At 50.8% G+C, this 16566-nt stretch overlaps 1 pseudogene; it reads left to right on the plus strand.

Moving 5' to 3' along the window:
• The first annotated feature begins 5250 nt into the window (after positions 1 to 5250).
• Positions 5251 to 13327, plus strand: LOC149367443 (uncharacterized; annotated as a pseudogene).
• Positions 13328 to 16566: the final 3239 nt, after the last annotated feature.

Genomic DNA, 16566 nt, shown 5'->3' on the forward strand with positions numbered 1-16566 from the left:
TACCACCACCACATACATTCTTATTGATCCGTGAAGCTCGCATTCTTCGCCGAATACAGTTTAATCTCCAACATACACCAGCCAAACTTTATCTATACGGGTACACTTCCACACCTCAGTGCCCAAACTGTCCACACACATATGCAGACATAGAACACTGCCTTACACAGTGCCACGCAGTCTTCTAGTCCCCCGCATATCCTTCCCCACCCCCACCGTGGCCCATCTGGCTCGCCTCCCTGGATATGAGGCTGCATCGTGCCCTCGTCGCCTTGGCCCAGGACGTACTGAACAACGTTGATAGATACTTTTTTACTTCCATAACTCCTCGCAGCGCCCGTAGGGAGCAGGCGGCCTGTCGCCGTCCCCGCCACCGCGGCGCTGCAATCGCGGGTTGAGCTGGGAGAGCGAGAGTCGTCTGCTAGCGTGCAGCGTGCTAGCACGAGCACTCGCATTCGAATCATCGCTGCGCGACGGCTGTGTTTTGTTCCCGGCTCTTGCCCGGAGGTATTTCATAACATATGTGTGCTTAGCGCGTTTGCGAACTTAAGAGCGGTATTCTGAGCCGTGTCACAAGCGGCCGTTTTGTACGGGCAATGACGAAATGCACGCTTCGTTTCTGCTTCTCGTGAGATGAACCTAACCTTGCTACTTCAATAGATTCGGATTATCCGCCGAACCAGTTTTTCGCGACTGGCTGTTCTGTCTCGCATTTCACGCAAAATTACTTTTACGTTTTGTTACAGCAATACTGGTGCAAATAAAACCCGCCGCTGTCTCGGTGGCTACGGCCCGCGGCTTCTTTCCCGAAAGCCGCGAGTTCGATACCGGTGTAGGCGATATGCAAGAGTAATTCAAGACCCTTGGCATTTAAATAGAAAAAAATTTATACACAAACCCACTAAACATCGTTGTTGACAGATTTGCTGTCAACTAATTTGTCAGACAAGCTTCGCCTACTTTCGCTCTTTTTGAGCTCTAACGGCGCTACTATTTTCCAACCACTTTGCTCGCGCAAAGTGCGTGCGCGTCACTAAATAAAAGTAAATTAATTGAGCTGTGAACACCTTAGCATGCTCTGGTAAACCAACACCATTCGTGCCTTTTTTTTACAAGAGAATCCAGCACGTTCCAAAACAGGCCGCTGAACAACTCGCCATTTCAAGCCTCTTTTATAGCACCCTCTACCGCGCTTACACAGGCAGACATCTTTTCGGAAGGGTACGCGAGACTACCACTAACATACTCACGCTCAATAATGAGCATATAGCCTCATGCATCAGAGAATCCTGCCTGCCAAGTGCGTCACATTGCGTCACAGAGTTCACATTGCGCTTTATTTTTCATTTTGAAAGCCACATAGCCTGCCAAATAGTACAAGGCTGTTTCTTCTGGTGATGGAACACTGTATCTGTGGTCGTTGGAGGCATTGGAGAGGCCCCTGAAAGGTATCTCCATCAGCTCCTGCCAGATCTGTTCTTTCTAGCCTTTTTCTGGATGCGGGTGTCGCGACGCTTTTCTCCGAGGTTCTCGAAGGCACTAAATAAGACACGATCAGTTCCCGTCTCACAGTTCCATTTCAAAGCTACTTCAACAGGTGTGTAAAAGGAAGCAGCCTAAATAATGATAAGATGGAAGACTCCATCTGAAGCTGCAAAAAAATATTGTGAAATAGAGCAAATAAACGTTTTCCACCGCCACCTCAATAATTGGCTGAATTTTGTCTCTGTAGGGTGGTCTTCGTCACCTCCTAATGGGCTCACTTGGCCAAAAAATCTCTGAATTAAAAAAAAACACAATATATATGAGCATTTCTAGGCTTTTTCAACGTACCAGTCTAATTACCTCAAGCGGGTCTTGTTTTAACTTCGCTGTGAGAATATAGCTGACGCCCTTGCTGTGTAGGAAGTCTATAATGAACAGCGCCCTGACATCATAGTCACCCGCAGGGACTAAACGGTTTGATTTGATGCAATGAGTTTGATATTTCCTCTTGCTTCCGTACGGATGGCGTTTCTCCGGGTTGGTCTTGTACCCGCTGGTATGGCCGGGCACGAAGCAAGTTGGCATCGTCGCGCTCGAAAGCTGCTTCGCGGCCAGCAGCGTTTGTTGTTCTGAGTGCACGATGGGGACCACGTGTTCGCAGAGCGCACAGGAACACAAATGGGCAAAAAAAAAGGCAACGAGAAACCCGCACACACGGGCTAAGCAGTAACTGCAGCCTGCAGGAGTGGAGCCGCGCGCGCGCCGGCGACCGCGCAAACCTCGACTGCAGCGCCCTCTCACCGCCCGGGTACAAGCAGCGCCCGCTTTCAGGGGAGGAGTTATGGAACTAAAAAAGTATCTATAAACGTTGGTACTGAACGCCTAATAGAAAGGATGTTCTAATAAAAGTGTCACAACACCACCACCACCTCAGTACAAAATTTATGCCTCAATACACAGCGAACTGCACTTTTTAAAATTTCGCATCTGTTCGTCATCCGTTCATTCTATTAAGTTTCAATTTAAACATTTTTTACGAAAGCATACTCTATTGCTGAAAATGGTTTGGTTTATTGGGGTTTGACGTCCCAAAGCGACTGAGGCCATGAGAGACGCCGTAGTGAAGGGCTCCGGAAATTTCGACCACCTGGGGTTCTTTAACGTTCACTGACATCGCACAGCACACGGGCCTCTAGAATTTCGCCTTCAAGAAATTCAGCCGCCGCGGCCGGGAGGGAACCCGCGTCTTTCGGGCCAGTAGCCGAGCGCCGTAACCACTGAGCCACCGCGGCGGGGCTATTGCTAAAATTGTCGCGTAAGTTTTAAAAAAAAGTGCCGAAATTTTATTTTTATTTATTTAACATAAAGGCCCAAGAGAGGATATTACATCCGGGTGGGGGGGTATCTTTCGAAGAAAGCAGTAACTAATAACAAATGATATAAAAGGAATAGCAGGCACAGTTGAGTTAACATTTTGGCGTGCATAAGAATCAAGAAATGTGCAAATTATGAAATGGTACTTCTTGAGCTCTAAGTAAATAGTATAGTTAACATAGTTAATACATTTAATATAGTATAACAGTTAGTTCTTTTATGCTACTAAAATATACACTGTTGACGAAATTTTTTGAGCTAAAGAAAGCGAGAACCAATTTGCTTCACATTTTTTCTTGAAGCACAGTTTTTCACTCCTCTGGAAAATGTCTGTTGTCTTTGCTTTCTGTGAGAATAATATTGGATCAGGCAAGACTCCGATTAATGTTACGAGCATTTAAGAGAAACAAAACTGTAGCCAACCAGTTGCGTTCGCTTGGGCATTTCGCAAGCGACTCTCGCTCCTGCTGTGAGTTTGTTCTGACAGAGGAGAGTTTTCCGCTTTACCGGGCGGGCGGCAAAGAGCAGCAGCAGCAGCAGCCACCCGCGCGGCGGCGGCGGCAGCGGCAGCCAGGCGTTGGTACAAAGGCAGCGAAGGGGTTCGGGTTACTCTTCTTACGGGCGTCTCTGTGCTTTCGTTCCCTGTCCATGGCCAGTCCGAAGCCCGGCAAGAAGCCCGACGCCCTGCGTCCCATCTTGCTGACTTCCCGTCGCGGCAAACTGTAGAAGAGGGGCGTCCAAGCTCGCCCCCAAAATTACAGAGAGGATAGCGACCTGTTCCCGCCCACCAGGCCGGGACTCTGCGTACGACGCATTAATGATCATAATGGAAGAAGTCCGAAAGGGCATTTGAAAGGGGGGAGAACACCTCTTGCTCGCATTGGACCGGAAGGGGTCCTTCGACAACATCCCTATGCATCCTCAAAACTGAATGACATTAGCTGAGGTTAAGGCATCTTTGATTATGTCAAATCGTTCCTGATGGCCGAACGGCGACCATTGGAATAGGCCAGATTCGATCGACCAAGATGGAGGTGCCGAACAAAGGAACGCCGCAAGGGGCCACAGTGTCCTCTATCCTCTTTAGCATCGCTATGCTGGCGCTGACCAAATAGCTGCGGAAGACCCGGACGTGGCTGGTGCACTGTACGCCGACATCACGCTATGGGCCACCAAGGGCTCCCTCGCGCAAAGAGAGGCGACTCTTAAGGAGGCCGCGACGGCCGTGGAGAGATTTGCGGCTGCTGGCGGGACGCTTTGCGCTCCCGAAAAGTCCGAGGTGACCCGGGTGCACAGCGGAGGACCTACAAGTCCCGTGACCTCACAGACCTCTGTCTAGAGGGCCAGAAGACTCCAGAGAGCAACAAGACCAGGCTTCGGGGCTCAGAGCAACCTGAAAGCCTCCCACACCACCCAAGCCCTAACGTCAGCCACGAACCAGAATAATACCGAGAGAATAAACAAGAAGCCGCAAGAGAATGCGAGAAGGACACCCTCTGCCTCGTCCTGGCCCTGGTGACTAAGTGGCGCACGGCACGCCATATCACCACCACAGCTAAACACACGAGACCAAGGACATGTCGACTCCATTATCAGAGGCGCGTACAATACGGCGCGTACTCTCCCCGTCACTGCATTTAAAGAGAAGTTGGCTGCGCTCGGGATCTATAACACCTTTTCCAAGCTGTCGGTCGCGGTTCCGGCTTCGCAAAGGGTCAGACTGCGGAACACGGCGGCGGGAAGAACAATCCTACACCGGACAGGAGCGGTAAGACAGATCCTCGCTCTCGATGTGCAACAATCTCTCCCGCCCGAGGTCAGAAGCAGGATCAAGACGGGCCCCATTCCCGAACCACATGAACCATAAACTCCACGAAGGTCGGCGCCAGGCTCCAGTTCACCGACAGCGGCTACAATAAAAAGGGGGGCACGCATGCACGGGGCGTACGTGGACGTGTCGGCTCACCCCGAAGGGGATCTGCTTGCGGTAGCCGCCGGAAGAGACAACTCCTTGACCCCCGCGGCTTGCGTCACGGCCCAGCTGCGGCTGAAACCACTGCGCTAGCCATCAAGCACAACAGGGCGGGCAGGGAAGTTCGTCACAGACTGGCCTGTCTTAGCTTTACCAACGGACGAGCACCGCTGCTGGCAGCTCAGATCGTGGACCGGAAGTTGAAATAATACTGCCACGTATCATTGTAGTGTTTGTTCGTTCACGCTCAAGACTGCAGGAAAGGGTTGTTATCAGTTTTGTTCGTGACGCGAGAAGCGACCACACTAATCTCGATTGATTGCAGCCATGAAAGGCTGCATCTAGGTTTTTCCAGATTTCTGTAGATGATCTTGTCTTGTTATCTGGAAGTTTCCTTGCCGGTTTTAAATTGAGCGATGCCGCGAGCGGCGGACATTCGTAGATCGACGATTGACGAACACGCTTGTTGCTTACGCCGCCACCGAGTGATTCAGTTCTTTTGCGGGCGCAAGTCAGCCCTAATAAAGAGCTTCGTTTGCAAGTATTTCTGGTGTCTTCCTGACCGCTGGACTGCCGTCACTAAAACGTGACATCTGGTGGAGGTGCGGGGTAGCCTTCCATGTTCCGGACACCCCCTACAAGCCGTGACGCCAGCCCTCTGAGTCATCAACCGCAGGACCTGAGTCCAGTCCACCGCGCTAGCCGACGCCTGCAAGCGGACGAACCAGAGTTCGGGAATCTGCCGGACCCTACCCGGAAGCGGAAGCCAGCCGCAACGTCTACCATGAGCTTGCCGCAGACTACGACTCCAATCATTCTTCACCAGCCCCGGGTGCCACCAACCTTCGACGCTTCGCCTGGCGCCGACCCCGAAGAATGGCTGGAGCAGTTCGACCGTGTGGCTATCTTCAATAACTATGACGATACCACGAAACTTAGCTACGTCTTCTTCGTCTTAGAGGGACCAGCAAAGGTCTGGTTTGAGAATGAGGAAGCTAACCTCACGAACTGGGAAACCTTCAAGGAGCAGCTTCTAAAGACCTTCACGAACGTCGTGCGAAAGGAGAGAGCCTAGCAGCTGCTACAGTCTCGCATACAACACCCAAACGAGACCGTTGCTGTGTACACTGAGGAAATGAAGCGTCTCTTCCGGCGTGCCGACGCGAGCATGAAGGAAGAAGAGAAGGTGAAGTTGCTTATGCGAGGAGTTAAAGAGCAACTATTTGCCGGCCTCGTTCGCAACCCACCGAAAACCGTCGCGGAATTCGTAGAAGAGGCATCCACAATGGAGAAAACTCTTGACGCCCGAGCCCGCCAGTATGACCGCCAGGAGCGCTTTTTGTCAGCAAGCTGCATGGACACCGCTAACAACGATAACCTGCGGGAGGTTATACGTGAAGTTGTGCGAGAGGAGCTCCGACGATTGCTGCCAACGGGAACGCAGCCGCAACTTTCATCGCTCAGTGACGTCATCCGGGACGAGGTTCAACAAGCCTTGGGTGTGACGCCGACACCCACGCAGCCTCTGCAGCCCCCAGCCATGACTTACGCCGCAGCTGTGCGCCGTCCTGCACCTCGACGACGGGACCCAAGCCCCTATCGCCCTCAGGCAGCTGCGTTGGACCGCCGCCCACTCGCCCCAACCCGCCCGTCCTACGAGCTACGCGCGCAGCCGAGGAAATGCGACGAGTGGAGAACTCCCGACCAGCGCCGCCCACTATGCTTCCACTGTGGCGAAGCCGGTCACGTCCTCCGGCACTGCCCATACAGAAGACTGGGCATCCGAGGGTTCTCTTACGACGCTTCACGACCCCGACCCGGCCAGCGACCAGCCGAAATCGAGGAGTTTTTGCGTCGGGAAGAATACTCATCGCCGAGCCGCCTATCACGTTTCCCGTCGCCATCGTCCCCGCGCTTTGTTTCTCCTAGCCGAGGTTACGCCGTGCGTGGACGCTCCCCCAGCCCCCGAAGGTTAAACTAAATAAAGCAGCCTCTGGAGGTGAGGTTGCTTCTAAGCGCAATGACAAAGATCCTCCATCGACGAGTACTCAAGACCATGCCTCAACTACGACGATAACACCGACGACGACAACACTGACGACGACGACACCGACGACGACGACACCGACGACGACGACGACGACGCGGCCAGACTTGAAGCTTTTACCGCTGCCTAGTGAAGTAACGTCGCAGTGCGCCCACCGCAGCCTCACTACTCGACGAAGCCGAGATCGGACACCGAAGACAATGTACAATACGAGAACGCGAACAAGTGACCTTGAAGTTACGGTCGACGGTCACGCGGTTACTGCCTTGGTGGACACGGGAGCTGACTACTCTGTCATGGGTGACCCACTCGCTGTCCGACTCAAGAAGGTACCAACAACCTGGGATGGCCCGCTGATCCGCACCGCAGGTGGCAACCTGATTACGCCGTCAGAACGCTGCACCGCGAGAGTTACTGTAAATGGGAGAACCTATGCGACAACCTTCCTGATCCTACAGCAATGCTCGAGAGACGTGATTTTGGGAATGGACTTCCTGAACGAACATCGGGCGATCATCGACCTTCGATCTAAGTCGATCAAGCTTTCCACGGAAAAAGCCATACCTGTTGCGACGAGCGCAACTCATCACGTTGCCTTAAATGTCCTCGATAAAGCATTGAGGGTGCCGCCCCGATCAAGTGTTCTCGTCGGCATAGGTACTGGAGACATCAAAAATGCCGAAGGCGTTATCGAGGGGAACACCCAGTTACTCCTGGATCGAGGATTGGGCGTCGCGAGGGGAGTCGCCGAAATCCGAAATGGCCAAGCCCAGGTGTTGCTAACCAACTTCACCGAAGAATACCGGCATCTAAACAAAGGTACGACGATCGCTTTCCTCGATGAGCTAGCAGACATCAGAGACGTATTTGCCCTACCCGACAAACCCGCAGAACTATCTGAACAAGGTCATCAACCCACGTTCGACATCAACACGGCATTACCCCGGAGCAGACAAGACCAAATACGCAGTCTTCTTCAAAAGTACACCGATTGCTTCTCATCAGCATCGAATGTGCGACGAACCCGGCTTGCCAAGCACCGCATTGTCACAGACGAACACGCACGACCACTGTGACAGAGCCCCTACCGCGTATCGCCGCTAGAACGCCAAGCTATCCGCAAGCAAGTTGAGGAAATGCTTCGTGACGACGTCATCCAGCCATAGAGGAGCCCCTGGGCAGCACCGGTCGTCCAAGTGAAAAAGAAAGACGGCACCCTTCGCTTTTGCGTCGATTACCGCCGCCTGATCAACATTACGAAGAAGGATGTCTACCCCCTCCCCCGCATCGACGATACACTGGACCGGCTGTGCAACGCTCAGTACATCTCATCGATGGACCTCAAGAGCGGCTACTGGCAAATTGAAGTCGACGAAAGAGATCGCGAGAAGACTGCGTTCATCACGCCAGACAGACTCTTCGAATTCAAGGTGATGCCATTCGGCCTCTGCTCTGCCCCAGCGACGTTCCAGCGAGTAATGGATACGGTGCTCGCAGGCTTGAAGTGGCAGATTTGCCTAGTCTACTTAGATGACGTTGTTGTCTTCTCCTCAAGCTTTGGAGACCACCTCAGAAGGCTTCGGATAGTGCTGGAAACGATCAAGTCTTCAGGTCTGACACTGAAACCAGAGAAGTGCCACTTCGCCTACGAGGAGCTGCTGTTCCTTGGTCACGTCGTAAGCAAGGATGGAGTTCGCCCAGACCCCAAGAAGACGGCTGCGATCGCAGAGTTTCCACAGCCTAATGACAAGAAGGCTATACGCAGATTCCTTGGATTGTGCGCTTATTACCGGCGATTCGTCAAGAACTTTTCGCGCATCGCTGAAACTTTGACCCAACTTACCAAGGCAAACGTGCCTTTTAAATGGGAAAGGCCGCAAGAGGAAGCTTTCAACGAACTGAAGCGCCGCTTACAGTCCCCTCCTGCGCTCGGGCACTTTGATGAAAACGCCGAAACTGGAGTTCATACCGATGCAAGCAGTGTGGGCTTAGGAGCGGTCTTCGTTCAGAAAAATGGCAGACAGGAGAAAGTTATCGCGTACGCTAGCCGTTCACTGTCGAGAGCCGAAGCCAACTATTCGACGACAGAGAAAGAATGTCAGGCCATTATTTTGGGCCACGTCCAAATTTCGCCCCTACCTATACGGCCGACCATTCAAGGTTGTGAGCGATCACCATGCTCTGTGCTGGTTGGCCAATTTGAAAGATCCCTCCGGCCGCCTTGCTCGTTGGAGCCTGCGTCTTAAAGAATTCGACATAACTATAGTCTACAAATCTGGCCTCAAGCATTCCGATGCAGACTGCCTATCTCGAGCCCCCGTAGACGCAGCACCGGAAGAGGAAGACGACGACGCTTTCTTAGGACCGGTCAGCGCCAGCAGATTCGCACAGCAGCAGCGCTCGGATCCTGAGTTTCAAAGCCTAGTTGATTATTTGAAAGGCAAGACAGCATCGCCTCCTCAGGGGTTCAAGCGCCAACTGTCGTCCTTCGTCCTTTACAATAATGTCCTTCTGAAGAACTTCGCGCCCAACAGGACAGTGCATCTTCTTGTCGTGCCCAAAAATCTCAAGAAAGAAATTATGCAGGCATGTCATGATGAGCCGACTGCAGGGCATCTCGGGATTGCTCGCACGTTGCACCGCATCCAGGAGAAGTACTATTGGCCGCGGCTAGCTACCGACGTTTCCCATTACGTGAAAACGTGCCGTGAGTGTCAGCGACGCAGAACGCCTCCGACTAGACCAGCCGGACTCCTGAACCCCATACCACTGCCAACTAAGCCCTTTCAGCAAATCGGGATGGACCTCCTCGGCCCCTTTCCGACTTCATCATCAGGTAACAAGTGGATCATCGTGGCCACCGACTACATGACCCGCTACGCCGAAGCAAAAGCGTTGCCTAGTGGTACCGCAACAGAAGTTGCAAAATTTTTTGTCGAACAAATTCTCCTCCGACAGGGCGCACCCGAAGTGCTCATCACAGACAGAGGAACAGCATTTACAGCGGAGCTGACGCAAGCCATTTTAGAGTACAGCCAGACAAATCATCGGAGGACAACTGCCTATCATCCGCAAACCAACGGACTCACAGAGCGTATGGACAAGACCATCGCAGACGTGCTCTCCATGTACATCGACGCCGAATACAAGACGTGGGACTCTATTCTGCCCTACGTGATCTTCGCCTATAATACTGCCGCCCAGGAGACAACCAGGTTTACTCCATTCCAGCTGGTATACGGCAGGAAGCCCACGACAACACTCGACGCAATGCTCCCGCACGTTTCCGACGAAGACAACCTCGACGTCGCCGCCTCCCTTCATCGCGCCGAGGAAGCACGAAGACTTGCGCGGCTTCGCATTCAAGACCAGCAGCACACCGACGCCCGACGCTACAATCTGCGCCGACGAGACACGCATTACAAGCCAGGTGATCGGGTTTGGATATGGACGCCAGTTCGCCGCCGTGGATTGAGCGAAAAGTTGCTGCGACGCTACTTTGGCCCGTACAGGGTTCTCCGTCGCATCGGTGACCTTGATTATGAAGTCATCCCCGACGGCACGACAGCATCTCAGGGACGCCGCCCACGCCCGGAAGTCGTACATGTCGTACGCCTGAAGCCATATTATGAACGCTAAAGGACTCGAAGTTTCATTCTCCGTGTTTATTTTTATTTTAAAGCATCGAGACGATGCTTCTTTGGAAGGGGGGTAATGCCACGTATCATTGTAGTGTTTGTTCGTTCACGCTCAAGACTGCAGGAAAGGGTTGTTATCAGTTTTGTTCGTGACGCGAGAAGCGACCACACTAATCTCGATTGATCGCAGCCATGAAAGGCTGCATCTAGGTTTTTCCAGATTTCTGTAGATGATCTTGTCTTGTTATCTGGAAGTTTCCTTGCCGGCTTTAAATTGAGCGATGCCGCGAGCGGCGGACATTCGTAGATCGACGATTGACGAACACGCTTGTTGCTTACGCCGCCACCGAGTGATTCAGTTCTTTTGCGGGCGCAAGTCAGCCCTAATAAAGAGCTTCGTTTGCAAGTATTTCTGGTGTCTTCCTGACCGCGGGACTGCCGTCACTAAAACGTGACAATACCATCAAATCAAATGAATGCCGGCTAATGCGAAACTGGGGGGAAAGAAAGGCTTCGCTTCAGCCTCAGCCTCGCTTCAGCCTCAAAGACTTCAGCTCGAGCGTTAATCAACCTAGCGGGGGAAAACCACTCGTCTGATCAGTCCCCACCTTCGTGCACCTGCCATCCAATTAGGGCGAACGACTTGAGATCCAGCGGCTTAACCCCAGGATTTATCCTCCCCCTCACAAGAAGATCAGCAATGAAGACGCCACAGCTCTCGGACTTATTTAGAAATATTGCAAAACCTGCACAAATGGAGCAAGTGCACCCAGTAACATATCCTACCGTCTGCCCCTGGTGCGCCGACACACTTCCGCATCTCGTGGGGGGGGGGGGGGGGGGGGTATAGTATATATATAAACAGTATAGTATATTAACAGTATATCTGTTTATATACTACAAAAAGTAACTTAAAAATAGTTTTCACTTTGGCAAGCACTGGGCGTGGAAGGGGGTGTGGAACCGGCGATAGCGAAGTGGCTTTGCCGCTAGCGCATTTACTGCTTTTCACGCAGGTGTTCATCGCTGGTTATTCAAGTCACTGCTTTCATGCCGAGGAATTATCTGCTATGCATGATTCGTCTACGCTGGATACTCTTTCCTTCATCAAGCCTTCATCTGTGCTTAGCACAGTCCACTTCAACGATTGTGTCTGCCTCGCAGCCGATTTTGGACAGTGTGCACTGCCAGTCAACCCACCATGGTTTTACAGCCCGTGCCACTACACTCTACAAAAGGCGGGAATCATCACTTCACCGTTGGGGTGTGGAACCGGCGATACCGAAATGGCTTTGTCGCTCACGCATTTACTGCTTTTCACGCAAGTTAGTGACACATATTTCAATATATGTTTAGTGTACGCTTTGCCGGTTCCACCCGCTGTATTGTATGCATGCGTTTCTTCTCAATCTGTAGCACACAGACTCATGTTACGCGGAAGGTATCGTTTTTCTTTATTGCGAAGAGCTGCGTTTTACCTTTGCTTCTGGTTTTGTGTGGCAACATAGAGGTTAACCAGGACCTAGCGATGCGATCCTGCAGCAGCTTTTGCAAGGCCAGACAGAAATTAAGGAAAGAGTTGCAACTATCGAGAATTATCAGGATGAAAACAAAACAGCTATGTCGGATCTGAACGCCCATATGGCTAATTTAGAAGGAAAGATTGCAGGTCTTGAGGAAATGCGTGCCGCTGTCGAGGACTGTAGGGCGACTAGTGAAAGACAGCGGTCTGAGTGGCAGACTCTGATGAAGAAAGTGGACGATCTTGAAAATCGATCTCGACGGTGCAATCTGCTCTGGTATGAAATTAAGGACGAGGATGAACACGAGTCACAACCAATTTCTGAAAAACTTGCCCTAGATTTGTGTAGGTCTACTCTGGGAATAGACCCCAGAATCGAAAGAGCCCACCGCCTCGGACGGTTCGGTTCAGAAGGAACTCGCTCAATAATTGTTAATTTTAGTTCATTCAAAGAGTAAGAGGCTGTTCTGTCAAATGCAAAGAAATTGAAAGGTAGTTCTACTAGCATTTCAGAGGACTTCTCTGAACCATTACGAAACAAAAGGAAAAGGCTATGGGATTACGCCAAACTCGCAAGGGGTCCAATGGCAAAGCACATCTGAAATACGACGTCCTTTACTCGAATAGCGTCAAATACATTTACGACGAATCTCAGGGGCAGGTAGTTCGAGCTTCTTGACAAGCTAAGCCAGATCACTATGTTTTGTCGATTCTAGTACTAAACTGCAGAAGTATTAAGAATAAAGTGGACAAGCTACATGGTCTAATTGACATGGCGAGACCTTTTGTTGTGATCGGACGTGAATCATGGCTTGATGGGGATGTTAGCGATAGCGAAGTTTTTCCGAGTAACTATATCAGCTATCGAAAGGATCGAGACAGGCACGGAGGAGGCATATTTATCCTGGCGGACGTCTTAGTTCTCGTAAGATTCACCTCCCTCCCCTTCCTGACACGCATCCCCTCTCACACCACTTTCCTTCCCCACCCGGGGCCTTCCTCCTCGGAGCGAAGGCCCTATTTAATCCCTGCCAATGATGAACCCTTTGCCCAGACGAAGACAAGTCCTCTTGTCGAAACGTTGGCTCAAGCAACCTGAGGTTTTCCCCTCCCTTGTTCATTTTGTGATCGCCAAGGACCATTCACCACCCCCTCTCTCTACCATGAACTTCTCGTAAGATGGAAATTGATGTTGGGACATGTGAGGCAGTATGGGCTCAAATTAGACTTCTAAATGGTAAATTACTAACCGTTTGCTCGTTTTACAGGCCGCCTGGAAGTCAGCTTGAACCCATCAGCGACCTAACTGATATGATTGAAACTGTTAAAACTGACTGTTTAGTTGTTGGAGGTGATTTTAACATTCGTGAAATAGACTGAAGCTCAGAAATGTCTTCCGTCTAGAGCCAATTCTGCAGTAGGCAAAGAAATGTTAAATCTATGCAATTCATTTAGCTTATCCCAATTAGTGCTGCAGCCAATCCGTGGTAACAATGTTTTGGATTTATTATTGAGTAAGCAACCATCGGCAGCTTATTCTACCCTTGTAGTGCTCGGTATCAGTGATCACAGCTGTGTTTTAGCGGAAATGAACTTTCAGTATGTAGAACTTGAAGACTGTGGCAATCAGTGGATTTACAGCTATCGAAAAGCAAATTTCCCCGAGATAGCCCGGGCACTTGAATCCTATGTCGATGTGTACGAAACATTGTCTGATTCACTCAGCGTCGATGAGCTGTGGCGCACACTGACAGGCAAACTTTTAAGGCGGAAGCCTTCAATGTCCTATCGTTGTAAGCAGCAGTTGTCGACAGAAAATGTCACGCTTTTCAATTGGTGGAAACGGTCGTGACGTCACAGTGCGCGAATTTCAAACCGGGCCAATTGCACTTTGGCTAGTAACCATGCAACCAATTGAAGGGATCGTATAGTGATGCTCCAAGTAAGTGGGACTGAGCTTAGTTAATTGCTTAATTACCCAATTAGCCTAATTAGCTTTACTAGTCAGGCCATATAAATAAATAAAACCGATTAGGAAATTGGTCGAGCTCAGGAATCGAACGCCGGTCTTCGGCGTGAGAGACGAGCATGCTATCCACTCCGCCATGCCAGCTCAATGGTTTGGAATGAACAAAGGCGCGTCTAGTGAATACGGTGCCTTCATTCACTCTCATCCTCCTCCATTCCCTTCCGGCGAGGTTTAGGTGTCCGCCGACAAATGAGAGACAGGTACATTTCCTTTCCTCAAAAACCAATTTACCGACGAGGGAGGGGTAGAACCGAATGGGCGATGGAGTTCTATGGACTCCATGGCAGCGTTGCAAGACGCAGTCGCGTTCCACTCTTAGGGGCGAAGCTTAACATTTTAACCACACATCAGTGACCACACTTTAGGTCAAAACAGTGCCCCCCTGAATTTTGACGGGTGTCCACCGAGATATGTGAGACAGTTACTGCGTAATTTCCTTTCCTCAAATACAATTTTCATTTTCTTCATTACGGCTCCTCTTTATCTATCTTCTTTCACTCCCACCTCCCTTCCTCTACGGAGCGGTTCAGGTGTCCACCGAGATGACAGAGAATTACTGCGCCATTTCCTTTCCTCAAAAAGCGTTGCGTTCAAAGGGCAAGGCATCGCTCCGAACGGGTGGTGGCGTTCCGTGGACTCCCTGGCAGCGCTACAACGCGCTGTCGCGTTCCACTCCTAAAAGCGAAGCTCAAGCGTCATTAATTAGCAGTTAATTAGTATTCAGGCATTAATCAGTAATTAAGCATTAATTAGTGATTTGCCATCACTTAGTAATTAGTACTCATTTATATGTGACGCCACCAGTGCCACAGAAACAGCGAAGGTGGTGCGGAAAACGCTTCCGCCTCTACCCACTTTAGACAGTCAAAGTGCCCCCTGAATTTTTTGATTTGCGTGAGCAATATGTACCGTCATGGGTGATGACGAAACGTCGCAGAAAAAGCAAGCCATAGTTTACAAAAGCGCTGCCCAGAGTCGTTGAAAAGAGGGAACAACTATATGCGCGCTTCAAAAGAAATCTGTCGCAAGATAACATGGATCAGTTAAAAAAGATTACAAAAGATATGAATGCTTCGGTCAAAGAGGCTAAATTTACCTACTTTCAGTCTTTCGACATGCGTATCCAGGATCGCCATAAAGAATTTTGGCAGTACATAAAAAAAAACAGAAAGGATAATTGTCTATGCCGCCACTCGATCACAACGGAAGTATCGTTCATGATAATCTGGATAAAGCCAAGTGCTTTAACACGTTTTCTAGCTCAGTGTTTTCTGCTGAGGACAGCAATAACCCTGCCTATTTTCGTCTGGCCTTGAACTGTACGGAACCTATGGAGAACATTGAATTTGATCAGCGAGGAATTGTGTTGCTCTTAGAACGCTTAAATGATAACAGTGCCACCGGTCCAGACGGCTTACCCACGGTCCTGCTCTCTTCTTGCGCTTTTGCTTTGTCAAGGTACCTTCAAATTCTTTTCACGAAGTCATTACAGGACGGCTCTTAGCCTGAAGAATGGAGGCTTGCTAAAGTTGCACCTATACATAAATCGGGACCCAGGAATGTTGTTTCAAATTATCGACCAGTGTCTTTGACCAGTGTATTATGTTTTAGAGCACGTGTTTTATACTAATAATATGAATCATCTTAGTATACATTCATTATTAAATACTAATCAGCATGGCTTTCGCAGTGGTGACTCGTGTGTCACCCAGCTTACCGAATTTGTACATGACCGGTCAAGTGCTTTGGCTAAGGGATATTCTATTGACTGTATATTTCTAGATTTTAAGAAGGCCTTTGACGTTGTGTCACATTCCTTATTAATACAAAAGTTATACTGTATGGGGGTTATTCTTGTGATAACGCTCAAAGGGCTAGAAGCAGTTGTCGCTCTCTGGCACCAGCGTGCCAGCCCTAGCAGTCAGAGCTGTGACCCCCAACCCGCGGTGTGGTAGGTCGCAACCACGGCGTGTTCGGGCCAGAGGGGACAAACACGAGTATGCTACTCGGAGGATCGTTTATTGCTCCCGAGCAATACAATGCAGCAGCAACAATACAACCGCCGTAACGAGGGAGAGTGTTCCGCTCGCGTACGGGGGTGAAAAGCACAAAGGAAAGAACGCACGCAAAATGTGGGGGAAGAAGGTTCCGCTCACCTCGCGTGGCTCCTCGCTCACGGCCCGCGGCGGTCAAGTGACACACGGTGGCCGGGCGATAAGGGCAGCGGTCTCCGTGGCAGATCTCTGATCCATGCGTGTGCACGGCTCCCGCCAGAAGACAAGGGACCTCGGGAGAAACGCGTCTCCTCCCGGGCTGTGGAGAGGAGGTCTCTCCGTTTTAAGAGGGGAAAGAGGGAAAGTCTTCGCGGCGGCGTCGCGGCGGGGAGCGAAAGGAAGCGGAAGTGGTGTGAGTGCCCTCCCTCGCAAAACCTCCCGAACGGCGCGCGCATAGCATCGCGTGATAATTACGCGCGGCCGTTACAATGGGGCAGGGGATTCA

This window comes from Amblyomma mixtum, chromosome 1 (assembly GCF_055824585.1).
Source record: "Amblyomma mixtum isolate Tamu chromosome 1, ASM5582458v1, whole genome shotgun sequence".
Classification (NCBI taxonomy): domain Eukaryota; kingdom Metazoa; phylum Arthropoda; class Arachnida; order Ixodida; family Ixodidae; genus Amblyomma; species Amblyomma mixtum.